This window comes from Fukomys damarensis, unplaced genomic scaffold (genome assembly GCF_012274545.1).
Source record: "Fukomys damarensis isolate Sample0158 unplaced genomic scaffold, DMR_v1.0_HiC HiC_scaffold_18, whole genome shotgun sequence".
Lineage (NCBI taxonomy): Eukaryota > Metazoa > Chordata > Mammalia > Rodentia > Bathyergidae > Fukomys > Fukomys damarensis.
The window spans coordinates 12,465,209-12,489,915 of record NW_022900930.1 but is presented as its reverse complement, the minus strand read 5'-3'; the positions used below and the strand labels follow the sequence as shown (position 1 = coordinate 12,489,915).

Below are 24,707 nucleotides of genomic sequence, written 5' to 3'. Positions count from 1 at the left end.
CAAGTAGGAACACATAGATTCCCTACCGAGGAAAATAAACTGCGATGTATTTTTAGCATCTGTTGAAAATAGTTTCAGCTGAAGATATTCTACAGGAGCCAGTTTATTTCCCTGAAGTTGGAAGGATTTACCGTTGTGTCGCCTAGAGCTCTAGAAATTTCCTTGGGGCTATGTAATTGTACGCCCACTCCAACCCCTCCACTGCCCCCCATTTTCCGTCCCAGTCTTGGAGTGAACATTCTCTGAGGAAAAAAAGGAAAATAAGCCCAGTAAAAGAAAAATGGAAAACATCTGTGAAATAGTTCTGAGAAATGAAGCTAACTATAGCACTCTCGGCACTTGGAAATGAAGCACATCCACGAGGAGGGAGTAGGGACAATAGGCTGCAGAGAGAGGGGACCCCAGTCCATGTAGTGGGAAGGTGAGCTGTGGATGGGCCCGGGCCTTGTGGAAGGTACCACTGTGGTGTCTGTGTGCAGAGTAGAGCAAGATCTGTCTCTCTCTCTCAGACCTAGCCACACTTCATGGTGCTGTGAGAAAAGTCCAGGTGCTATTAGCTTCTACCCAATCGCTCCAAGGATGGTGTGCACAGCACACAAGTTCCGCAGCCCTGATAGGGAAGTTTTAGTGGACAGCCCAAAATGTAGTAAACTTTGATTACCAGACAAATGGCTTAAAACTTTCCTTCTGTTTGAACAACTTTGAAAAGTATTTCCCATTTTTAAAAATAAATGCATTTGACGTCTAGCTTTTAAATAAATGTTTTCATTTTTATAAGCATAAAGTTGTGTCAGTAAGCTTTCTGTTACTGTGACAAATACCTGAGATAATTGGTTTATAAGGAAAAGATGTTTATTTTAGCTCACAGTTTTGGGGAATTCATCCATGACTGATTTTTTTGCTTTGGTCTGGTCGTAGCCCATCAAGGCAGAAATGCGTGGCAGAACACACTGTAAGAGAGTGGGAAGAAGAGATCAGGGTCCAAATGTCACTTTCAAGAAAGCAGCCCCAACAACCTAAGACCTCACACTAAGCCCCGCTTCTTAAAGGTTGTGCCACCTCCCAGAATCAAGCTGAAGACTAAGCCTTTAACATATGGACCTTTGAGACAGCTCAGATGCAAAGTATAGCAAACATATATACTAACTATACTAAATATAAATAAAAACATAAAACTATACTACATGCGCTAACTATATTTTTGAGACAGGGTCTCACTACGTAGTTCAGGCTGGCATTGAACTCACTATATAGCCCAGGCCGTACTCACACTCTGAAACTCACAGTAGTCCTGCCTCAGCCTGCTGAGCACTGGGATTATAGGCGTGAGTCACCATGTTTGGCACTGTATATTTGTCAAAAGACAAGGAAGTCAAAGTTATCATTTATGGTCCTCGTGATACTTCTACTCTGGTAACAAAAAGAGTTTCTGTTTATTCTTCTATAAAACAGAGCCAAAAAACCTAATTCCCTGTTTCCTTACCACTTCATCCTATGAAATGGTGTTCTCCTTGAAATAATGCCATGTGCATGTGCTGGGCTATGGTATGTCATGATATACACAGAACCATGTTTATGCAAGGTCATGTCTAAGGTGTATGAATACAAGACAATTTGAGAAGGCTCTTTTGTTCTCTACTTCAAGGTATTAAAAAGAGCACCTTTGCCTGCTATTGATTAGGATAGTGTTCAGAAGCTGCAGTCTCTGGTAAGTTAAAAGGAGACTATTTCAAAATGCTCATAGCAGATTTGTTGCAGGTCTAGATAAAGTAACTAGCAGACACCCCAATTTGACTCCTTTGTTCTCAAACTACGGTGGTGTTCAGGTATTGAGGAACAATTTGAGGAAGCCCTTCCCTTCCTCTGTAGTGGGATATTGTTCCATTGATATAATGGTTCTTAAATACAGTGGTATTAACATTTAATTTACATTTCGAAAGTACCCTTAGAATAAGTTTATCAAGGATGTGGGTTTTTCTTATGCAAAATATTAAATTTATTTTTCCATAGATTGGCTTATTTTGGCAAGGTTTTTAAGCAAGTTTAATGTGATGTACAAATCGAATGCAATTAGACTTTAACGTTAACTGGACAATGATGGGGAGTTTAGCCTGGCAGCTTAGCTCACACCCTGCATTTGCCATAATCACCATCCCTCGTACGGGTCATTGTGTTGAAAGCTGAACTGCATTTGACTAGCACCAAACTTGCAGGTTTTCTCTCCAGTTCTAGTGTTCACTTTCTTGCACATGAAAATTTTGAAAATGAATAGTTTTCATTTATTTAAAAATCCTATTGTGCAGAACACTAAATGTGACAGAGATTATACAACAAGCTTTGAGAAACATTCTTGGTGTGATGCACAACTCTTTGGTATCTGTGTAAATTCTGTGATTCCTGTGACTGTTCCCTGTCTGATCAGTAGCTATTTGTCACCTATGACCCCACACCCCGACTTCAGTTTATTAGACCTGATGTAGGCACTTAATTGAACTGGGCATAAGTCCCTCTCCTAGATATTTGGATGTGGGGTTGGGAAAAAGAAAGCAGGACTTCTCTGGGTCTAGATAGTAAATTTGGTGCCAAAAGCAACCTTCTCCAAAATACGAAAGACATTTCAAAGCAAAGTAAAATCAGTAAACTAGTTCACCAAGAAAGAAAAAGGCAAATGGAAAACAACAGATAGATGAGACAGAATGTATTTTTTGGCTTTCCAATATTTTGCTTTCTTGACTGGTATTCTTGAGTCCTAGCTGCATTCCCTTCCCTGAAGACTTATAACAAATCTCCTAATTTTGCTAGCGTGCCCTTGAATTGATTTCTCTCCTTTGAAGCTAAAAGAATTTTAACATAAAAAAATTTTTATCGGGAAATGAATTTGCAAATTACAGTTCATCAAAGGAGATGGCTATGTCAAAGCAGATGGGGTGAGAAATGTATGGTCTCTCAACTTAGAAACAGCAGGTTGGAGTGCACTCAGTTCTTTCAGCAATAAGGAGAGTTTAAGCCAAGGCTTTGTTACCAAAGAGAGAGAGGAAAACAGAGTACATGTATGATTGTGTGCAGGAAGCCTTTCTGAAGATAGTCAGCCATCTAATTCTGCTGAAAGCCAGTCTAAATACCATCTAAAAGGACAACTAATCATATCTCCTAGTAGCAATCACATTCTGTGTTGAACCATTTTTGAAACTAAAATTGAAATATTTGTTTAAAAAATGTGTAATCTTGGTATTTAGAATGGTAATATTTGGGAAAAACCAAAGGAATTGAAGGCTTCAACTGTAAAAATTTCAACTTTAACTCCCCAGGCGCACTGTATGTGTCCTCTCCATTCCATTCCATTCATCACACCAGAGAAACATAAGGCTTCCTCCTTGTAAAACAGTTTAGCTCCAATCAATTTGGTTGATATTTGATGATACTCAAGAAGAAAAAACTGCCATCATAAGGTAGAGAAAATTTTCAATACCTATGATATAGAGCTTATATTCAAAATATATAAGGAGTTCTGCCAATGTACAAAAATGAGTATTATAAAAGAAAAAGAGAGAAAACAGTTTTCTTTAGAAAAATACAAATAGTAATAAATATATGAAAAAAGAGCTTAAATTAAAAAGTAATCAGGGGAATGCAAATTAAAATGGGATACTTAGTCCATTTTTTTATTATCATAAGGAAAACCCACTGCTGGGCACCTTATAAAGAAGAATGCTAAATTTGCCTCACATTTCTAGAGTTTCAGGAGCACAGCACTGGCTTCAGCTTAGCTTGAGGTGAAGACAAGGGGAGGACCGCACAGTGGACAGCATCACAATGGAAAAGCACATGCAAGAGAGCGCCCACGAGGTAAGACAGGAAGCCAGAGCAGCCAGGAGTGGCCAGGCTTGTTCTCCTACAACAACGCTTTCATGTCCCACAAGAACTCCATCAGTCTTTCCCATGCGCAGCGTCTCCAACAAGCTATAATAACCTCCCACTAAGCACCTCCTCTTAAAAGTCCACCACCTCTTAACGTTGACATAGTGAGAACCTGACTCCCAACACATGAAACTTTGGGAGACACCCTTGAATCAAATCCGAACAATAATGATGCTCTCCAACCTGTCTGGCTAAAGGTAACGAAGAGAACAATTTCATCTCCACAATTTTAATTAGGCCATGCCTTTCATGGTCAGCTTTACAGAAGTGGAGGAAATCAAAGGAGGAAAAGAAAGGAACTTTGCTCTAAAAGATTTTAGGCTTATTCCAAAGAAGAAGATTAAAGATAAATCTTAAAAATTGACAACAACATACCCATATTTATTGTGACACTTTTTACAATAACCAAGAGAGGAAGTTGATTTAGGTGCTCATTAACAGATGAATGGATGAATAAAGGTGGTACATATATGCAATGGATGATTATATAACCGTAAGAAAAGAACCAAGGCTTAATATATAAATGGATGGAACAGGAGGACATTATGTTAAGTGAAAATAAGCAGATACCATATTTAATCTATCAAATTGGCATAGATTTTTAAACACCCAGTAATGGTAAAAGGAGTCACTTTCAGGTACTGCAGGTAGAACTGCAAATTAGTTCAATCTTATGTAGAGCATTTAATAACACACAGTAAAAACCAAAAGATATTTCCCTGGGGATTGTTCTAAGGAAAGATGCACCCAAAGATCCACATAAAAGGACTTTTAATAGAGAAAACTGAAAATGTTCTAGATTTCCAACAGTAGAGTAATGGTTAAATCAATGTTGCCATGAACATATGGTTGAATTCATGTAGCCATTAACCATTATTTTCCAGGGGCTGGGGACATAGCTGAGTGGTACAGTGTATACTTTGCACACACAGACCCTGACCCAATCCCCAGAACTACCTTAAGAAAATGATTTCCAGGAAAAGCTCATAACTTTTTAAAAAAATCTGTACCATTAAATTTGCTGCAAATATCAATATTTAGTTCTTCATAGCATAAATCTAAAAATAAAGAACCTATTTTGATGTAAACATAGGTATGTAGATAATAATATATATGTATGTATGTATGTGAGTGTCTAATGTACATTCAGAAAAAAGGCCTGAAAATACACACACACACACACACACACACACACACACACAATTTTTTTTCACCAGGAATTGAACGCAGGACTGAACACTTGCCATGCAGGTGCTGTAATGCTGAGCTACATCCCCAGCCCTTCTAAAAAAATATTGTACATTAAATTTGTCAGTAGTTACTTCTGCTTGCTAGAGTTACCAGTTTTATTTACTTCCTTTTGTATTTTTCACATTTCTTTTCTTTTTGATTTTTGAGACAGGGTCTCACTATGTAGTTCAGGTGGCCTTGATCTCACGATGTAGCCCAGGCAGACCTCAAACTCACAGTGATCCTTCTGCTTCAGCCTCTGAAGTGCTAGGATTACAGGTGTGCACCACCACACCTAGCCCCCCAATTTTCTAAAACAGGTGTCATCATCATAATAAATTATATCTTATCACTTCTCAGCCTTTTTGCTAAAATCGAGTGTAGTAATAAATTATATCTCAAAAGAAATGCATGCAAAAAGATACGTATATTTAAGCAATCACACAAAACACTTATTACATTTAATACTGTATTACTACATTTCAGTTTATGATTATTTGAGAGCAAATGTGGTCACAAGGAAATCCCAGTCTTTGCTGGAATATCAATCTACACTTCCTCCTTCGCCTTAACACAATTTTTATCCAACATGTGCAGTTTCTCTAAGTCAATTTCATGAGACTCATAAAATTGGGGATTTTTAAATACGTTTCAACAATGTCAGGAATCTGGTTGCTTAGTATTATAATACAAAACATTGCCAGAACTTTAGCTTCTAGCTTTAAAAAAAAGCAGATGAAGTCCTGCAAATGCTGCATTTGCTTAGCGTCAATCCTGCCAGAGACTCCTCTGCACCACCCCCACTTTTTAGAAGTTGTGTTTCTCCACCACTTCTTCCTTATTCTGCAGAGCTGTTCAGGGAGGAGTAGGCAAATGCATGTGGGATCAAGGTTAAGAGGAAGTAAGGAATGCGCAGAGCCCACAGGAGAATTTAGCATTAAGGAAAAGCTTCTGGGCTTGTGGCTGACCTCCTACTCTACTTTGCCTTCACCTGACATTTGACAGAGGACAGAGCTTAAGGTTTCTTTCCAAATTAATATAGATATGGTAGCAGAAGGCCTTAATTGTGACAGTGTGGCCCTCTGACCGGGCAGGACACACATTTGGGCCACTGTGGCCTCTGACATCAATCCACTTAAGTTTATAGATTCTCAACCCGGCAATAGTAAAACTCATTTTGCATCTAGAGTGAACTGTTTACTCTGTGGCTGTGGCACCATGCCGCTCAGTTCCATCCACCATAAAAGGAAGGAGTTGAACTACAGCAGTTTCTTTTTTAATTAATTAATTTTAAAAAACTGACACAAAATATATGTACTTATCATGTGCCACATGGTGTTTTGAAATATGTACATTGTGGAATAGTTAAATCTAGGTGTTTTACCAGATGTTTTACTTTATATCATTATTTTTGTTGTGAAAACAATGAACATTCACTTTTTCAACTTTTTTTGGTACTGGGGATTGAACTTGGGTCCTTGCGCTTGCAAGGCAGGCCACTGAACCACTGAGCTAAATCCCCAGCCTTTTTTCAGCATTTTTAAAGAATTCAGTATATGGCCATTAACTTGCAATAGGTCTCTTGCACTGATTGTTGCTGTCTAACTGCAAATGTGTCCAAGGCCACTGACACTGAGCTAAATCCCCAGCCTTTTTTCAGCATTTTTAAAGAATTCAGTATATGGCCATTAACTTGCAATAGGTCTCTTGCACTGATTGTTGCTGTCTAACTGCAAATGTGTCCTTTGACCAACATCTCTTGACATCAGATTCTGCATGTGGAGTCTGATAATGGGCATCAGAAGGTCCATAAACAGATGAAGTTACACACAAAATGATATACATTTTTAAAGGGAAAAATCTATACCTTTCATCATGTTCCCAATTCATGAGCCCAGGAGAGATTATGGCTCACTGAATTTATGGTTGACCTTTAAATTCTATTTAACACTAATATTCAATAATTCTCCATTTATACATATTTTGAATAACACTTTTAAATGATTACAGAAATTTTTAATACCATGTTAAAGTTTAACTATTTTCACTTTCAATTCTAAGCACATTTGTCATATATATCTATATATCTATATAGATATATAGATATATATCTCTCACAGAAAACTTATTAAAATAGTTAAATATATTTCATGTCAATAAAGAAATATTGCAACTGTGTGAGACTAACATAATTTACTAGCTTCTTTCACCTAATTAGAATATTTTTAAATTAGTACACATTAAGGATGACTACATAGTGCTAACACTGTATAATTCTGATGCTGACCCTAGTATAATATTTGCAAAGTGGAAGTTGGAAAGAAGTAGGGAAAAGTCATAAATTAGAATTCCAAGACTCTCAATCCTGTTGATATGTAAATAACATAACTCTAATGAATTCAGAATCTTCAGATTCTCGCTACCTTCTTGACAGCAATGATGTGAAACACCTGGGCTACCTGTTCTTTCAAGAGATTGATTAGAGATGACTTTATCATGTCACAGGCACGTAGCACCTTGTTGTTTTAGAAGCCGACTTCAGATGCACTGGGAAATTCTGACTGGTAATAAACACTATGGCAGTGTCTTTGCCAGGAGTGGGGATTGACATGCCAGATCACAACCCTCTCTTCTAGTGAGCAAGAGCCCAGCTCGTTGGCTTTAGGTACTGCTCTACAAGGATATGCAAGAGATAACTTTGCCACAAAACAAAATCATAGTGTGGCCCTGCAGCTGTGGTGAGCAGTTTGTTTTTATTTTAAAGTGATTAATCTGGGATTGTTAGAACTTCAATAAACATCTCACAAAGTGTTAAATTCAGTTATTCCATCTGGAGATACCTGAGATTCATCTCTGACTTTTTGAAAAGTATGCTATCACGTATTTTACATGCAGCTGTGCTCCTTAAAGGTTCAGCACATTTGCAAATACACATGAGAATAAAACCAGTGAAAGTAAATATGAGACAATGGGATAGACACAACGTGATATGTACGATGGAAATTAGCCACAAAAAGGAGGGCAATTCTGAAACTTGCTATGACATGGGTGCACCTTGAAACCTTTATGCTAAGTGAGATAAGCCAGTCTTAAAAGAACAAATACTTGTGTGGTTCCATGTGTATGAGGTACCTAGAGTCGTCAGAGTCATCAGGACAGAAATTAGAATGGTGGTTGCCATGCTATTGAGGGAGGCAGGTGGGGCTGGGAGTTAATATTTAGTGGATACTGAGTTTCAGTTTGAGAAGAGATGGATGGTGGTGATGATCGCACAACAATGTGATTATACTTAATTCCACTGAGATGTAGACTTAAAAATGACTATGATGATAAATTTTGTGTTATATATATTTTGTAAAAAGCAGCCACTGAATTGTAAAGGAAGAGGAGGAGGAGGAGGAAGAAAAGAGGACTATGAAGAGGAAAAGAGGAGAAGAGGCAGGAGGAGAAAAGAATCATGAGACGATGAAGGAAATTTAAACATTAACTAGATATGCAATGATATAAAGGAAGCATTTTTAAAGGCTGTCATGCAGTGGTACATAATGAAATATGTACAGCATAAATGATGTTTGTCTTCCTTTAGAATAATCTTATGAGGAGTAACAAGGGAAAGATAAATGAAATAATATTTACTGTGAATGGATTAGATATAAAAAGAGCAAATAAGAATATTTAGCCTTGAGCAAATGACTCCTTAGAGTCTTCTGGCTTTAGCTTGAGCTTGTCTTAACTAATTTAGAAGCAGTTACTATTCCCAAGTTTAAAAGCCTCAAGTGAGAAATTGGTGCTTTGTGACAGCAGGTGACTGAGTTGCTGGAAATGTTCTCTCAAGAATGCATTCATTCCTCAATCTGTATCAAGCAGTTCACAAAGTCATTGCTGTCTCAGCAGAAATACGTGGTCTATTAACTTACCAGCTAGCTAATAGCTGCATTAATGTTCATCTGTCACGTAGTTCAAAAATGGAGTACACCACCCTGAATCTATTGCAAATGTGGGAAAACATTTTGCACAGTACCTATAAAAGACTTTCTCAGAGTCTAATTTATGTAACAAACGGCATAGAGAGATGAGCAGCATGCTAGTGAAAGCAAAGAGGTACAGACTTTATTTACCTGGGAAGAGGTGGACTGGCGGCAAGCAAGAGGCTTCCAGCCCTGAACAAAGAAAAGGCAGAAAGCTTCACAGGGCATTAGAAGAGAGGCCTGGTACATCTATCATGTATAGGAGTCAGAGCAACTATTTGTGGTTGGGGGTCCATGCAGCACTGAAGGCTGATGTATGGATATTTTCAGGTGACTTGGCATTTAAAGATGCTGAACTTTGTAGTTGTTATCTCTATATGTTGGGAACATCCCATCCTGTCTTCCATGTCCAATGTAGCATGATTTTTACCTCTCAGAGACATCACCGGCACCGGTTGCCTGTTTAGTTGTGGTTTTGCATCTTGTAAAACTGTAGCTTGGAATTAAAGAGCATATTCATTAACCACTTCACAACCAGGTCAAGCCTGGAAATTTTATTGATTCTTCAATTATTTTTGATTCTTCAAACAGTATGGTGTGATATGACCCCCAAATTCAATATGACCAGAAGGATCACACAATTATATATTTATCTGGAATTCTATTTTAATAGGGACAGTGGTCCTGAACTTTGACTTGATTTTGAAATCCCTTGGCAGGTTTACAAAAATGATTTTTCAATCCTATCCCAAAAATGTTGATTTATTTGATCTAGGGTGTGGAAAGATTTTAAAGTACGGCCAAGAAGAAAGTCATTATAGAATAGTCTGAAAGCATCATAAAAGGCTTCCAATGTAAATCCTAGGGTTGGAGTCCAAAGAGGAGACAAAGCCAAAGGACTATCAATATAATGGATTCCGGTTATTTTGTAATTGTAGATATTGTAGACTATTTCAATATTGTCATTAATGATCTAGTATTCTTTACCCTAGGCTTATTTCTCAGAAGTATCTAGTTTTCAGACACTAAGGTTTACATTACATTGGGTTAAGATGGAAAGAATACCAAGGTGACAGCACCAGAGATAAAGTGTGTGAGATACTCCATAAAATATAACAAAATATAAAAATGTGAGGTAGTATTATAAATAGCTAAGTGAAGTAGAAATATTATAAGCAGTCAGACAGGGCTAGGTCCTGAAGGGAGTCAGTGCAGAGGATGAGAACACTTAACTGTGGCCAGAGGTGCATCTGTTGGAAGTCAAGCCTCAAGATAAAGATGGAATGACCACGTTTACATGCCTCCCTAGGGGACAACTGGTATTAACTGGCCCAATAACATCTAGACAGACATCACTCAGTGGGTGATCAAGACCCCCTGATCCATCCCTTCCTAAAGATCATTTTTCTTTCCATGTACACTTGCTACGTGACCTGCTTCTCCATTGGATCAATATCACCTAAGCAGCTATCCTTGTAATCTTATTGGTTGACTACAGTTTTGACCCACATTGTACCCACCTCGTGATTTTGCTCTATAAAACTTCCATTAAGAAGTGAGCTCATTTGGGGCTCACTGGCAACCTCTCCTGTCTCTCAGGAGCTATCTCTCTTAGTAAATTTTTTCTACTCTTAATGTCTGTTGTTCCCTAGAATTCATTCTTTGATTTTGCGGAACAGGAACTTGGTGTATCTGACATCTAGCAGGTTGGGAGTTATATTATTTCCCCTATGTCCATAGGTGTTATTAATAAAGACTTTGGAGTGATACATGAGCCATACAGAATAAAAGTGGTTATTTGTACGACATACATAAACTACCTCAAGAATAATTCTGTGTGTGTGTGTGTGTGTGTGTGTGTGAGAGAGAGAGAGAGAGAGAGAGAGAGAGAGAGAGACTGGGGATTGATCCAAGGCTTTTGCACTGAGTTACATCCCAGCCCTTTTTACTTTTTATTTTAAGACAACAGTTTTTTTTTTTTTTTTTTTTGAGACAAGGCCTCACTAATTTGATAAGTTACCAAAGCTGGGCTCAAATTTGCTATCTTCCTACCTCAGCCTTCCGAAGTGCTATGATTATAGGCATGTACAAAATCCTGCTATTCAAAAGAAATTCTTAATTCTAAAAAAACCCCACAAAAGATGACTATTATTTTGGAGGTATTCTGATTTCACAATCAATCACGTTCACTATGGAAAATGGGTATAATTTTTCATGACTGATAACCCTATCCATTCTAATGCTTACAGTTTAAAGTTAAAGAGAGCCCTTTGGAACAGGCTGGTTATTCATTTATTTAATGCAGATCTCTATGAAGTCACACCATGTAGGGTTTTGTTTTTAAATTCTCACACCTGTTTGTATTTGGTTTGCTCAACTGTGAATGGCAACAAATGTAACATAGAAATTAGATGCAAATGAAGGAAGGAAGCATTACTGAAATAAAGAGTGTGTTTTTTGATAAGCAAGTAAAAGCACATGAATTTAGCTCTGTAAAAAGCTGTCACCATCAGTGCTCAACCCTGTTCCCTTGGCAGGAGCTTCCAGGCTCCTCCCTCCCTTACTGGCTACGGGTCTGGGCTCCTCCTCACTTCATTACCCAGAAGCCCTCCCAGAGTCCTTTCCCCTGACTTGCTCCTGGCTGTGGGGCTTCTATCTGGTGTAATTCTCAGAAGCAACCAGCCTGGTGTCATCATTCAACACCCCTACTTAGACACTCCCTTAATGCCTCTTGTTTAGTCTGGCTCATTGGGTGTTGTCCATAAAAAGCATTTGGCTTTTGTAATCACCACTAGAGCAGGCGGTGTGACTAATCGGTCAGTTCTGTGCATCTCTGTTATCTTTGGAGAAGTGAGGCAGTTTCAGCCTTGGCTTCTTATGTCACTCCGTGCTCTCTGATGTTCAGTCTATATTGTCTTTGTTCCAGACTTTAGACTTTTTAAAAAATCTCTTTGTTTTCTTCCTACATTCATAAAAGTCTATTTTATATTCCTCTCAAAAGTGGATCTATCGCTACAGAAATTGGAGAAATTTTCAATGATGCTAGCCCACTATGCCGAACTCCCAGAAACCATTCATTTTCACCACTGGGCACTTGTACCAAAGATACACAGTCATCACACATGTACCAAATGTTTACAATGTGCCAGGTACTCTTAATATAGCATTTTTTTCAAAATAGAGGTTTTTTTAGAGCAGTTTTAGATTTCCAAAAACCTATGTAAACCATATGGTTTCCCATATATCCCACGTCCAATTTCCTCTACTTTTAACATCTTATGTCTGTATGATGCCTCTTAAAATTACTGTAATGGTATAATGACATACCACTATTGATACCATATGATTAACATCTATACCTTATTCTGTTTTTTTCTAGTTTTTATATATTGTCTTTTTTCTGTCCCAGTCTTCCATCCTAGATATGACATTTAGTCATCATGTCTCCTTAGCCTCCTCACGACTGACAGATTCTTAGACTTTCTTTCACTTTGATGAACTTGATAGCTTCAGGGAGTCCTGCTCAGGAATTCTGTAGGATGTCCCTAGATGGGATTTATCTACTGTTTTTCTCATTAGACTATGGTGAAGCATTCCTGGGAGGAAGACAACAAAGGCAGAATGCCATTGTTATCATACCACACTAAGGGTACAGTATTATCAGCATGACTCTGCACTGGTGATATTATCTGAGGTGGTGCTGGTCAAGTTTCTCTACTATCAAGTTATCCCCCCGCCCCCCCCACCATTCTGCACTCTTTGGAAGTCATTACATCATCCATCCTTAAGGGGTAACAAGCTGTGGCATTCCTCCTCCAGGAAGAATATCACCATAAATGATTTGAAATTCTTATTTAGTCATTTATTTCTATCTGTATGGACTCAAGGATTTATTTTTACACTTTAAGTTATTATCTAATACTTCTTTGTTTACAATTTTCCAGCTTTGGCCATTGGGAGCTTTTCCGGTTACCTCCCTTTGACATCCCTCATTAGATATGTGTGTTTTTAAGGGGATATTGGGGAAGTACTTTCTTAATTTCTGACTCTACAAGACGTGCCAGCTTTTTATTGTGTATTTCTTGCTCCAATCCTAGAATAAATCATTTTTTCAAGAAGCCTTAGTTCTTTTTATTGGAGAGTGGTGTCAGAAATCAAGATCTGGGTACTAATGCTGCTGGGATGTCTTTGAGTGGCAGGTGAACAAAAAAAGGAAATACATAAGCATGCAATAACTGATTTATATAGATATTTCTATGGAATAACACATTTCCATAGGTATTTTTGTATGTGAACATTTGTGTCTATATTAAGCTAAACATGCATCCTGAGGGATGTCTTCAACTCTGTCCATTGCCACACAGATAATTCTAGCTTTCTTCTCTTGCTCCAAGAGGAAGAAACCTGGCTCCCACCATCTACTATCTATTTTTTTTAACTGTTCAATTCCAGTACGCATTTGCTTAATTGTTAAATTTCAGTATCAGTATTGTTTTTAACTTGTGAGAGGCATTTTCCAGAGTTAGCAAAGAGGAAGGAGAAAAAAGATAGAGCTTTACAGTGGAGTGATGGGTCAGAGAAGAGAAAGATGCAGGGGTTTATTTTTGAATTTTAGTTCAATTATTGTGAAAAAGTCATTTATTTTCTCTCTGAAACTGTAAGCTCTTGACTTGACACTTCTTTCCTTCACTTCCTCCTGTACCATTCAGCCATCACCAACTGTAGCCAAAGTGGGGGCACCTCAGGGCTCATCAGTTTGTCACGAGTGTGATGAGTTGTGAAGCAGGAGGGCACAACAGGGAAATGAAGAGCTGGTGACAGCTGACGAGAGTATCAGCAAACAGGCACTCACTGATTTACGAAATCATACAAGAAAATGAGGGAACGATGGAAGACAAAATGGGCTTTTATAGTTGCCCTTCATCAAATCTCAGTCACACTTTTATTGTGTGTTCCTTTATTGATATGCTATCAAATCCGCTGACAATGCATTATTTTCATTCATTGCCATTTGGCAACTTTAAAAACAAACCCATGCCTGCTTTCCCAATATGGCCTGATGTCTGGAAATTTATACCATTATATGGGAAAAAACAAGTAATCCTACCCAGGGAAATCTAACACTTCCCTTCATACATGAGAAGATTCAGCATTTAAGTTTCCCAAAAGTAAAACATGGCTAGTGAAAGGAAAGGAGGCTCTGGAGACCCAGTCACCTGAGTTTAAATCTTAATGCTTCTTAACAACTGTGCAACCTTGGGCTAAATATTTGCTGATTTTTACATTAAATTGATATTAGACTAATAAATATGATTTATTTAAATATTGTGTAAATGATATGTTTTATTGATATTAGGAATGACCTGTGACAAAACGCACAGAATTAAAAAGTGAATCTCATGGTGGAAAATACCTGTAATCCCAGCAATCTGGGAGGCTGAAGCAGGAGGATCACAAGTTCAAGCCTAGCCTTTGCTTTTGAACAACTCATCAAGATCCTGTCTCAAAAAAAAGGAAGAACAGAAAGAAGGGAGGGAGGAAGGGAGAGGGAGAGGGAGAGGGAGAGAGTGCATTCTGGGAATGTGGCTTAGTATGAAGGACTTTGGTTTAATCTCCAGTACCAAAAAAATAAAAAGCGAATCTTCATGTCTCGAAACTTATAAATCATTTAGGAAGTCAAAGAGTCCTGGGATGGAATTCAGAACCTGGCCAAACATTTGCTGTATGTGAGTGTAAGACAACCTTACTGAAGAAAGTGAAGAGAAAAGATGTCAATTCTCTGACACCGCAAATGAGTGGAGTGTATCAGACTAGCACTGTTAGGCAGAATACACGGTTCAAAACAATGTGCTCCAGTGGGAAGTAGAAAGTAAAATTTCCAGAATATGTCTCTAAAAGTAGGGAAGTACTCTTCTTATTGCTTCTTTCCCTTGGTGAAGAACATCCATCTTGAATGGCCCCCTGGGGTGTAAGACAAGAGTTGAGGGTAAAAGAACAAGGAAATGGAGGAAGTATACATTTTTTCTCGTGATGAGGGAGCTGCCATCGTAGCTAAATTTACATAGATTGAAAAGGAAACTTCTACCTAGTTTAAATCACTTTTTACTACAGATTTTCTGTCACTCATAGATTAATCTAATCCTAACTAATGCAAATGTTATTTATACCTTTTCTCCCTGCCTCTTATCCCTCCACTAAATCCTGCATCCCTCAAAAAATGAGGCCACATAACATGTCAACACATAACTCTCCTTGTGAGACTTTCTGAGTAATCTTAAGCAACCAGTTCTAGCCCATGAAAGGAGAACATGACGTGAATTCATAAAAGATTATGCTTTTCCATGGAATAAATAAATGATAGCAAGCAGCATAATTTGTGGTATTAGCGTTCCCATTTTTGGTGCAATAGACCTCACCCTTGTAACTCAAAGGAGGAGGGGCTTCAAGTTGGTTTATGGTTCAGTCTATGGATGCTGGCTTCAAGGCTGAAATGGTATAGTGGAAGGGCATGGTAGAGGAATGTTGCTCACCTGATGGCAACCAGAAAGCAGAGCAGGAAATGGTGCCAGAAAAGAAGGGTCTAGGAAACAGATATAGACCTCAAGGTTGTACCTCCAGGACCACTCAGGCACACCCAGAAGTGTGCTTTACTAATCCCCTAGGCAGTTTACAAGCTAATCAAGTTGACAATCCAGCTTAATTGCTACACTTCATCCCTGGTCAGCCTGACACAAAGACACATCTCCTTAAAATGTACTTTATCTCCAAATAAACACAAGATCATAATTCCACCTAACATGATATAACTCCCATACATAACCAAACATTCATCTGGCCCCTCTTCAAAATCTCAACAGGTTTAGCCTTGCTCAACAGTTCAAATCCAAAGTCTCCCCTGCGATTCAAGGCAAGCTTTTGGTTGTGAACCCTAAAAAGGCAAAAAGCAAGCTACATGTCCCCAGTGTGCAGCAGTATAGGGTAAGCATTTCTATTCCAAAAAGGAGGAATAGCAAAATAAAAAAGAATTGGGCCAAAGCAAAACTGAAACCTAGCAGGGCAAACATTAAGTCCTAAAGCTCCATGTCCAACCCCCATGCCAGGTTGTGTTGAAGTGTGAGTTTTGCAAAGCTTGGGCAACCCCACTTCTATAACCTTGTTATTTCCAGCCTTCATGTCCTCTCCTTGGCCTGGTGCCACACATAACATGTGACTTTCCTTGGCAGATGTTCCACATTCCTCGCATTTCTGACTTCCAGGTGTCTCTACTGTACTTTCAACTTAATTCCCACAGCTTCACATATTCTCCTCTCAGGGGACACACTACCTGGCCATCAAGCCTTCCTTTGGGTGGAAACTTCCATGATCCCACAACTCTTGCATTCTGCATACTGGTAGACCAATCATCAAATGGACTGCTGCAAGGTCTGCTGCAGTGAAAGCAGTAAACTGGATCATGGCTACAGCACCTTCTGCGTGCCTGGATGCCTGAGAATGGTGAAATGAATCCCAGGGAACCAATTCTGTGGGCAGCCCTTCTTGAGCAGGGGTCCAAATCCTCTCTTCTCAAATGAAAAGCTTACACATTTGCATCTTGAGCCAGCAGTGGTTGGGTTCTTGCTGATTCTTGAGATGCCTTCAAGGGAGTTCCAAGCACTTGGGACTTTTTTTAATGGCACTAATTCCTTGAGCAGCACCACCTCCTTTGGCCCCAACTTTATAAGTCCTTATTTTCTGGAGAAAAGTTTTAAAATGTTTTCCTGCTTTGATTTTCCCTCCCAATTTTCACTATAAATCTGGCTAAAAGCATGAATGTTGGCTTCCTTGAAATTTCCTCCCCCAGATCAATAAGTTCACAGACTGTAAATTCAGCCTTCTGCAATGTCTTAAGGCATGGGCAAAATGCAGACTTTTTTTTTCTTTTGCTGAAATGCAACACACACATATCATCTAGTCCAGTTGAGACTGGCCTTTACTATTTGCATTCCTATCAGCATTTTCTGAGCAGAATCACTTGTCAAGCTCTGTTCAAAGCAATCTAGGATTTCCAGACCTTTCTAAAGACTGCTGAACTACAGGGTCATGTACAGTCACAGCAGCAACCCCAGTCCTCTGTATCAATCTGTATTAATCAACTTTCATGTTGTTGGTAAAAAATACCTGACTTCTGCAATTTATAGGTGTTTATTTTGCTTACAGTTTCAGAGGGCTCAGTTCATGGTAACCTGAAACTGCATGGTGGAAGGCCACGGTGAAGGAACGTTGTTCACCTGATAGCAGCTGGGAAGCAGAGCCTCCAGAGAGGAAGATACCACTGATGCACCTTGAGACCACACTCTTAAGTGAAATAAATGGTACACACATATCCAACTATAACATGGTTTCTCTGCTGTGAGAAACCAAAAGTGTAAATAAGGACCAAAATGTGTAATAGTTACTGTGAAATAGGAAGACAATGTTTAAAGGGGAAGAGGTACTAGAAGAGGAGAGAGGGAAAGGAAAAAAGGGAAAAAGAAAGATGAGAATAGAAGAAAAAATGGAAACAAAACTTTTTTAAGTAAAGAGAGGAAGAGGGATTGAAAGGAGGGGAGGAAATGGGGGAAAAAAAGAAGACTCAAGAAATATCACGTACAGGTACAAATTCCATATGATGAATTTTATCATTATGTATATCTAAAATGTACTGATAAAATTAATTTTAATAAAAGAGAGAGGAAGGGGCCAGGAACCAGATATCAACCCCAAGACCATGCCTCCAGGACCAACCCAGTCATAGCCAGAAGTGTGCTTTACTAACCCTAGGCAGCTGCCAAGCTAAACAAATTAACTATTAAGTTTAACTGTTACATTTGTAATATCTTAGCATTTTCACAAGAGTTTTTAAAATGAGTCAGACAACAATATAAATTTAGTTTTTGTTTCCTTTATATCAAAATTACACATTTACTGAATTTTGGGGAAAATGCAAAGAAGTATAACTTGTATAAATGTAAAGCAACAGACGTTGCTTTGACATGAGTGTAAGTTTTGGGTCTGAAACAATTAAAAATATTAAGAAAAGAGTCACTTATGAATAGCAGTTTGTTTTCATTTAAATAATTTCCATAAATAGGTCCGAATGTCTCTCTTCCTCTCTCCCTCTCTTTCTCTGTCTCATCCTGCCCTCCTCCCCAAAATTTTGATGTTACACTGGACTTAGGAATTGCTGTTTATAGAAAGAGCAGAAAAGGAAGATAGTAGTTAATAGTTGCTAGGTGTCCATTTCAAAGTGGTTACTTAGCAACAATTCCAGGTCAGAGCCACAGTTCAGAAATTTGCGTGAGCTACATACTCACTCTGCTAAACATCTTACTTGTGTAGTTTTCAAATAAGAACTGCCTCTGGGAGGTATATGAACTGACATTCAATTGACCGTATTTCATCTGTCTTATCTTTCTGCCATGGTGAATGTACTTACTGTGCTTATAAAAAAAAAAAAAGAACAACACTCAAGTTGTTGACTAAAATCTGAAAATCTGACAGCATTTGGAACAACAGAAAAGAAGAAAAACTTTGGCTGGAGATATACTTCAGGGATAGAGCACTTGCCCTGCAAACACAAGGCCCTGGATGCAATTTCTAGAATCACATGAACACATGCACAAAAGATGAAGTAAAAGTTCCTAGATGGCCAATGATGACCTTTGCTCCCTATAGAATCCCCAAGGGAACCTGAGCATGGGTGTGGGGCACATCTGTGATCTCTGTAGTCTGGAGGCTGAAGCAGGAGGATCACTGTGAGTACAAGACCAGCCTGAGATAGGCAGTGTTTGAAGCCAGCCTGAACTACAGAGCAAGACCCTGTCTCAAAATTTAAAACTAATTATTTAATTAAATTTTAAAAATAATCACAGAGTATCTGCTGGGAAAGACCTCAGACTCAACTTTGTAGTGAGGTTTTCATGGGTTAAGTAACTTGAATCTGGCCAGAGAGGAAGTTGTTTTAGGTGGAACAAATCTGTCATCCCCAACATCTGTTTCTCTCTGATCTCTTTGAACTTCTGTGTCTATCCATAAGCCTAGGATATAAGGTCCAGCTTAATAACAATATAAATATCAAGTGCCACAATCCTCAAATTCCTAAGACATAAGCCTAGGATATAAGGTCCAGCTTAATAACAATATAAATATCAAGTGCCACAATCCTCAATGCTTTATTCCTCCTTTTATAGATATTTGTCTCAGTTTCCTGGAGGAGGCTTGGTTAGAGTGAGTTCTGATGATCGAATGATCAGAATATTGTTAAGTAACCTTCTGAGGGCAAATCAGTTAGACTCCTAAGAGTTGTGCAACTGCTGTTGTAGTATGAAGTGTGTGTGTGTGTGTGTGTGTGTGTGTGTGTGTGTGTGTTGTGGGATGGTTTGAACGAGAGAGAGGTTCCTACCTTTACACCTCAATAGTTAAAAGCACGTTGAAAAACTTCGCTCTGCTGTCTCATGTTCGGCTAAACAGGAATGAGGCCGTCCTGACCTCATGGTCGTGGGGAGACTACCCGGAAGCCTGAAAAGTCTGCCCAGCACTGCTGAGACAGCATCCTTGGCAGCACTGGGAGGAAGCCAAGGGGGCAGTGCAGTGAGTCCAGGCCCCACGTGGGTGAGCACAGCGCTGGGCAAGGGTGTGGCTTGTACTGAGCATGGAATTAACCCCAGATTGTTCTTATCAGCCCTTGCAGGAAGAGTAGGCAGTCATCTAGCAGGGAGGAGGGGGGAAAAAGCCCTTTAATTGCTTCACACTTCACTTTAAAAACTAAACTGTAGGTGGGTCAGGGATGTAGCTCAGTGGCGCCATGCCTGCCTGGCAAGCTCAAGGTCCTGTGTTTGATACTCAGTACTGGAAAAAATAAATAAATACAAAATAAATGATAGGACTGGAGTGTAGCTCAGTAGAGGAGCACTTGTCTAGCATGTGCAAGGCCCTGTGTTTGATCCTCAGTAGCATGAAGTGAGCAAGCAAATAAATAAATTACGTATAATGCTTAGTGCTAAGGCATTATTATTCTGGCAGTTGTCTGCTTACATATTCCTATGGTATTTTTTTGGCATGGCTGTTGGATCTAAAACCCCAGGCTGGAGATGATCTACAAAATGCACAGTGACAAGTATGAGAGCCAAAGTCAGCGTCCCTGAATCTTCCTGTTCCTCTACACCCTCCTCTCCCTTTTGGCCTCCAAGCCCCAAGCCTGGTGCTATCCAACTGTCAGAGGACCCTATGGATTAGCAAGCTTGTTCCCCTCTTCAGTACTTCTCTAGACTACACCTGCATTTCTCCTAAAGCCTCTCTGGGAGGTTCACACTGACCCTACCTCCATCCTGTTCCTTCTTCATGTAGCCCTAAGTTCCTTGGAAAAGCCCCATGCTGTGGGCTTTCAAGTACTCTATCTGTCCTTGGCCCTTCATCTGTGAGGCTTTTGATCCTGCTTGTTGGCCTAGTAAACTCTTATAACTGCAATCCTCCAAGTCTCAGTTAAATTCCTCAGGTATTTTATTACTCCCTTTACAGAGATACCTCACCAACCCAGACAACTATATACCCCCAGCACACTCTCAGTATTAGGGGTCCAGACATTTGAGTACAAAATCTTCTTCTCCTCCTCCTCTTCCTCCTCCCCCTGCTCCTCATTCTTTTTTATATTTTTTATTTATTTATTTATTTTTGGTACTAGGGATCAAACTCAGGGCTTTGCACTTGCGAGGCAGGTGGTGGAACCACTGAGTTAAATCCCTGGCTAGAATCTTTTTAATGTATACAAAATGAATAAACAAACCTGTATTCTAATAATGCTGCATTGAATTCTTATTTAGTAAAGGGTAACGGCAGAGATATGTGATAAAGAAATCTGCAAGCTGAGATATGAGAATTTATATTAAACCATGTTCATACTTCAATTTGCTTTAAGGAAACTCACCTGGAAACAAAGGAAAATGAGGCAGATAGTCTCTATAGTCCCTTTTAGTTTCAAAGATCTTGTCTAAAAGGAAAGTCTCTCCACATCCCTCCCCAACACACTGCCATGAGTTTCTCTTATACTTTATAACAACGATGGACTCATTTTGGTTAAAAAATTGTTCTTCTCAAGATTACATTACCTAGGATTGTTAAACCTCCTAAAACACCTAGTACAAATTATCCTAAGTGCAAATCCCTCTGCAGAGCTACTTTCTGGGGAAAGCAAGTGCTAGAGAGGGGTGCTTTAAATGGAAGGCTCTTTCCAGCATCTAGGCCACAGCTGCAGCACAAATCTGCTTCTGGACTGGAATCCACCATTGGCCCAGATTTCTGGCTCATGGGAACATAGTCTCTACAATGCAAAGAGCCTGGGAAACTCAGCAGTACCTCTCTTTTCTCACCCATGAAAGGGTGATAAGAACAGTAAATCTCTCAGAGGAGAGGACTAAAGTCTAGTATATCTTGGTTGGTTATTGCTCTGAGCCAGAGATGGGGTGAGGGATGGGGTGGTCACAGCACAGGGACCATGGGAAGAAACAAGTGTGCCCCTCTGTAGAGCCCTGACCTGCTTGACAATGATGTAGTGTTCCAAGGGTTTCAGGACAAGCATGAACCACAGCCTGCCTTTGGGCACTGGCGGTTTAAATTTTGGAGTCCACACCTTCTTCCCATTGAGGATCTTTGGCATTCTCTGTGAACTGGGCCACTGTACTCTACAGAGCTGCAATGCATGCAGAAACTTTGGACTGTGAATAAGAAATGAAATGCAAGAAGATTGATCATCTTCAAATGATCAGTCTCCCTACTTCATCTTTGGAAGTGAAGCCCACAGAGAACTCTATTTTTGAAGAGTTCAGAGAACCCAGTTCTGAGGTTCACCTCACACAAACATAGCTTAGGATCAGGATCTCCAAGGGAATGGAGAATCTTCACTGAATCAAAGTCCCTAGGTCATCCTGGTGTGCTTTGAGCCCTTGCTATTTCAACAACAGAATGGGCATCACTTGGGAAACAAAGATTCTGAAGCCCTGCCCTAGACCTGCTGAATCTGCAATTATTTAAAAGTAAGAATCTTGCTAGGTAGTCTAAACTGGTTTAGAACTCACTGTGTGGCCCAGGTTGATGTCAAATTGGATTCTCCTGCCTCAACCTCTTGAGTGCTGGGATTATAGTTGTACACCACCATACCTAGCTTTGAATCTGCAATTAAAACAAAACTGCAGTAAAATACATATAACACAAAATCTACCATTGCACATATTTTTAAATGTATAGTTGTCTTAGTTACTTTTCTCATTGCTGAGACATACCCAACACCCACAAGTTAAGGGAGGAAAGGTTTATTTGGCTTACAGTCTGTAGAGGTTTCAGTTCATAACTGGCTGGCTCCAAGGCAGGGTGTCATGGCAGAAGGGCATCGCAGAGGAGAAACAGCTCATGGCAGACAGAAGGTAGCAAAGCAACCAAGCGAGGGACCTTAGCGGCTCCTTTCTGTTGGTTTTATATCCTACATTATGGGCAGCTGAATGAGGTAGAAGTATTACAGATAGTCAGATAGGGCTAGGTCCTCGAGAGAGTCACAACTGCAGCTGGAGACACATCTGTCAGAGATGCAGACTTCAGACCTATATATTCAGACCTGATGAAGTCTACATAGACATCAGGTGCCCCAGTGGGTGACCAGAGACCCCTGGACAATTTCCTAGAAGAAGTCTTTGTTCTTTCCATCCACACTTCTTATGTGACTTGTTTCCCAACTGGACCACTATTACCTACGTGACTATACTTGTAACCTTATCGGTCCATCATGGCTGTGGCCCACATTATGCCCCATGTGGGTTTTACTCCATAAAACTCCCCTGTGGAGTGGGGTCCCCAGGTTACCCATTCGGGTCCCCTCCTGCCTCTCAGGAGCTTTCCTCTCAATAAATATCTTCCTACTCTTAACCTCTATTGTTCCTACAATTCATTCTTTGAATTTTAAAGAACATGAGCTTATCATGTTCATATCAGATATCTAACAGGTTGGGAGATATAATATATCATATTTCATCTCTGGTATTATTTCCGGTATCATTATCTAGGCTGCTGGGATTAGGGCAGGTACCAAACCAATCAGTGAACTGATTATTAATCACATACCCTTAACCTCAGCACCCTTAATCCTAGTATCGCATCATAAGTCAGTCACATAGTCTAGTTCCAGCCACCTCTGAGCAAGCCCCACCTATGACCACATGAGCCTTGGGGGGATGTCTAGACACAAACCATAACAACAGTTCACTAGTGTCAGTTCATTCACATCTGTGTAACCTATTTCTAAAACTCTGCATTTTGCAAAATTGAAATTTGATGCCATTTAAACAAGTCCCCGGGGCTCTGACCCACCGCGGGAAGGAGAACCACGCCTGCTCCCGACCCAGGAGCCATTGCTCAAGCGCCGGGAAGGTAGCAGGTAGCCACGCGGGCGCCCCTGAACCCCCATAAGCCCCCCACCTCTGCACTCTCAGACCTTCTAACTGTGCAAGTCTTTGGACCCACTCTGCAAAGACAGAGGTGGTCATCAAGGGTATTTTTCTGAGTTCCCAACTCAGAACATCTTTAAAGAAAGGGCAGGGAAACCTGTAATAGAACGTTGCGGAGTTCAACCCATTCAGAAGGATGGGGAACTCAATCTGGGCATTGTGGCCTGAGGTCAGTCAGAGTCATGGGGTTCAGCAATCAGCTAAATGAGATCAGGGGTCTTGCATCCTCACTCTGTCTGAGCCATTAAATGGTTAATATACTATATTGAAAAGTTTGTTCACTGCAGACATGTTCTGGACTGTTTCTTGATTTCAATTTAATTCAAATGATTTAAGGGTGATAGACTAGTGACTACCACAGGTGGTCAGTGTCCAAGTTGTGCTTGATCTTATTGTGTTGCTGATTGTATCAGTTGGGGTAAAGCATTGCCGTTGATTTGCTGAGCTGTTTTCTCTTATACTATATTGAAAAGTTTGTTCACTGCAGACATGTTCTGGACTGTTTCTTGATTTCAATTTAATTCAAATGATTTAAGGGTGATAGACTAGTGACTACCACAGGTGGTCAGTGTCCAAGTTGTGCTTGATCTTATTGTGTTGCTGATTGTATCAGTTGGGGTAAAGCATTGCCGTTGATTTGCTGAGCTGTTTTCTCTGATATGTAAAAAAAACCAGGACACCCTGAACTCAAAGCACAGGAAGTAACAAAACAGATCAATCAGGCTCTAGAAAAATTCAAAACAGAAATAATTTCCCAGATAACCATAGAGATAGTTAGCAAAATGGAAGTCATGATTCAAGACTCTAGAGCAGAAACTGACAGAAAAATAGATGCGCTCAGGACCATGATAGAAGTCATGAAGGCCCAGCATAAGAAAGAAATATAACAAACGCCCAACAGAGGAAAAAAATGGAATCCATAAAACAGATTCAAACAGATATCCAGGGGATTAAACACTCTATTGAAAGTGTACGCAACAAAATAAAAGAATGCGAAGATAGGCTCTCAGATATAGAAGATAAGATTGCAGTCAGTGACACTATAAAGAGAGGTCTCTTAAAAACAGTAGGGGATCATGAGAAA

General features: G+C 39.6%; 1 long non-coding RNA gene across 2 annotated transcripts in view; it reads right to left on the bottom strand.

Annotated features, from left to right (window-relative positions):
• Positions 1–866: 866 nt before the first annotated feature.
• LOC104860617 overlaps positions 867–24,707 on the bottom strand; it is a 69,306-nt gene continuing 45,465 nt past the window's right edge. The window contains exon 3 of one of the 2 annotated variants that reach the window (XR_779747.1): positions 867–950. This is a non-coding gene — a long non-coding RNA (uncharacterized LOC104860617). Of the gene's footprint in view, positions 951–22,496; positions 22,621–24,707 lie in introns of those variants that run through there. The other variant, XR_779749.2, reaches the window with a different exon arrangement.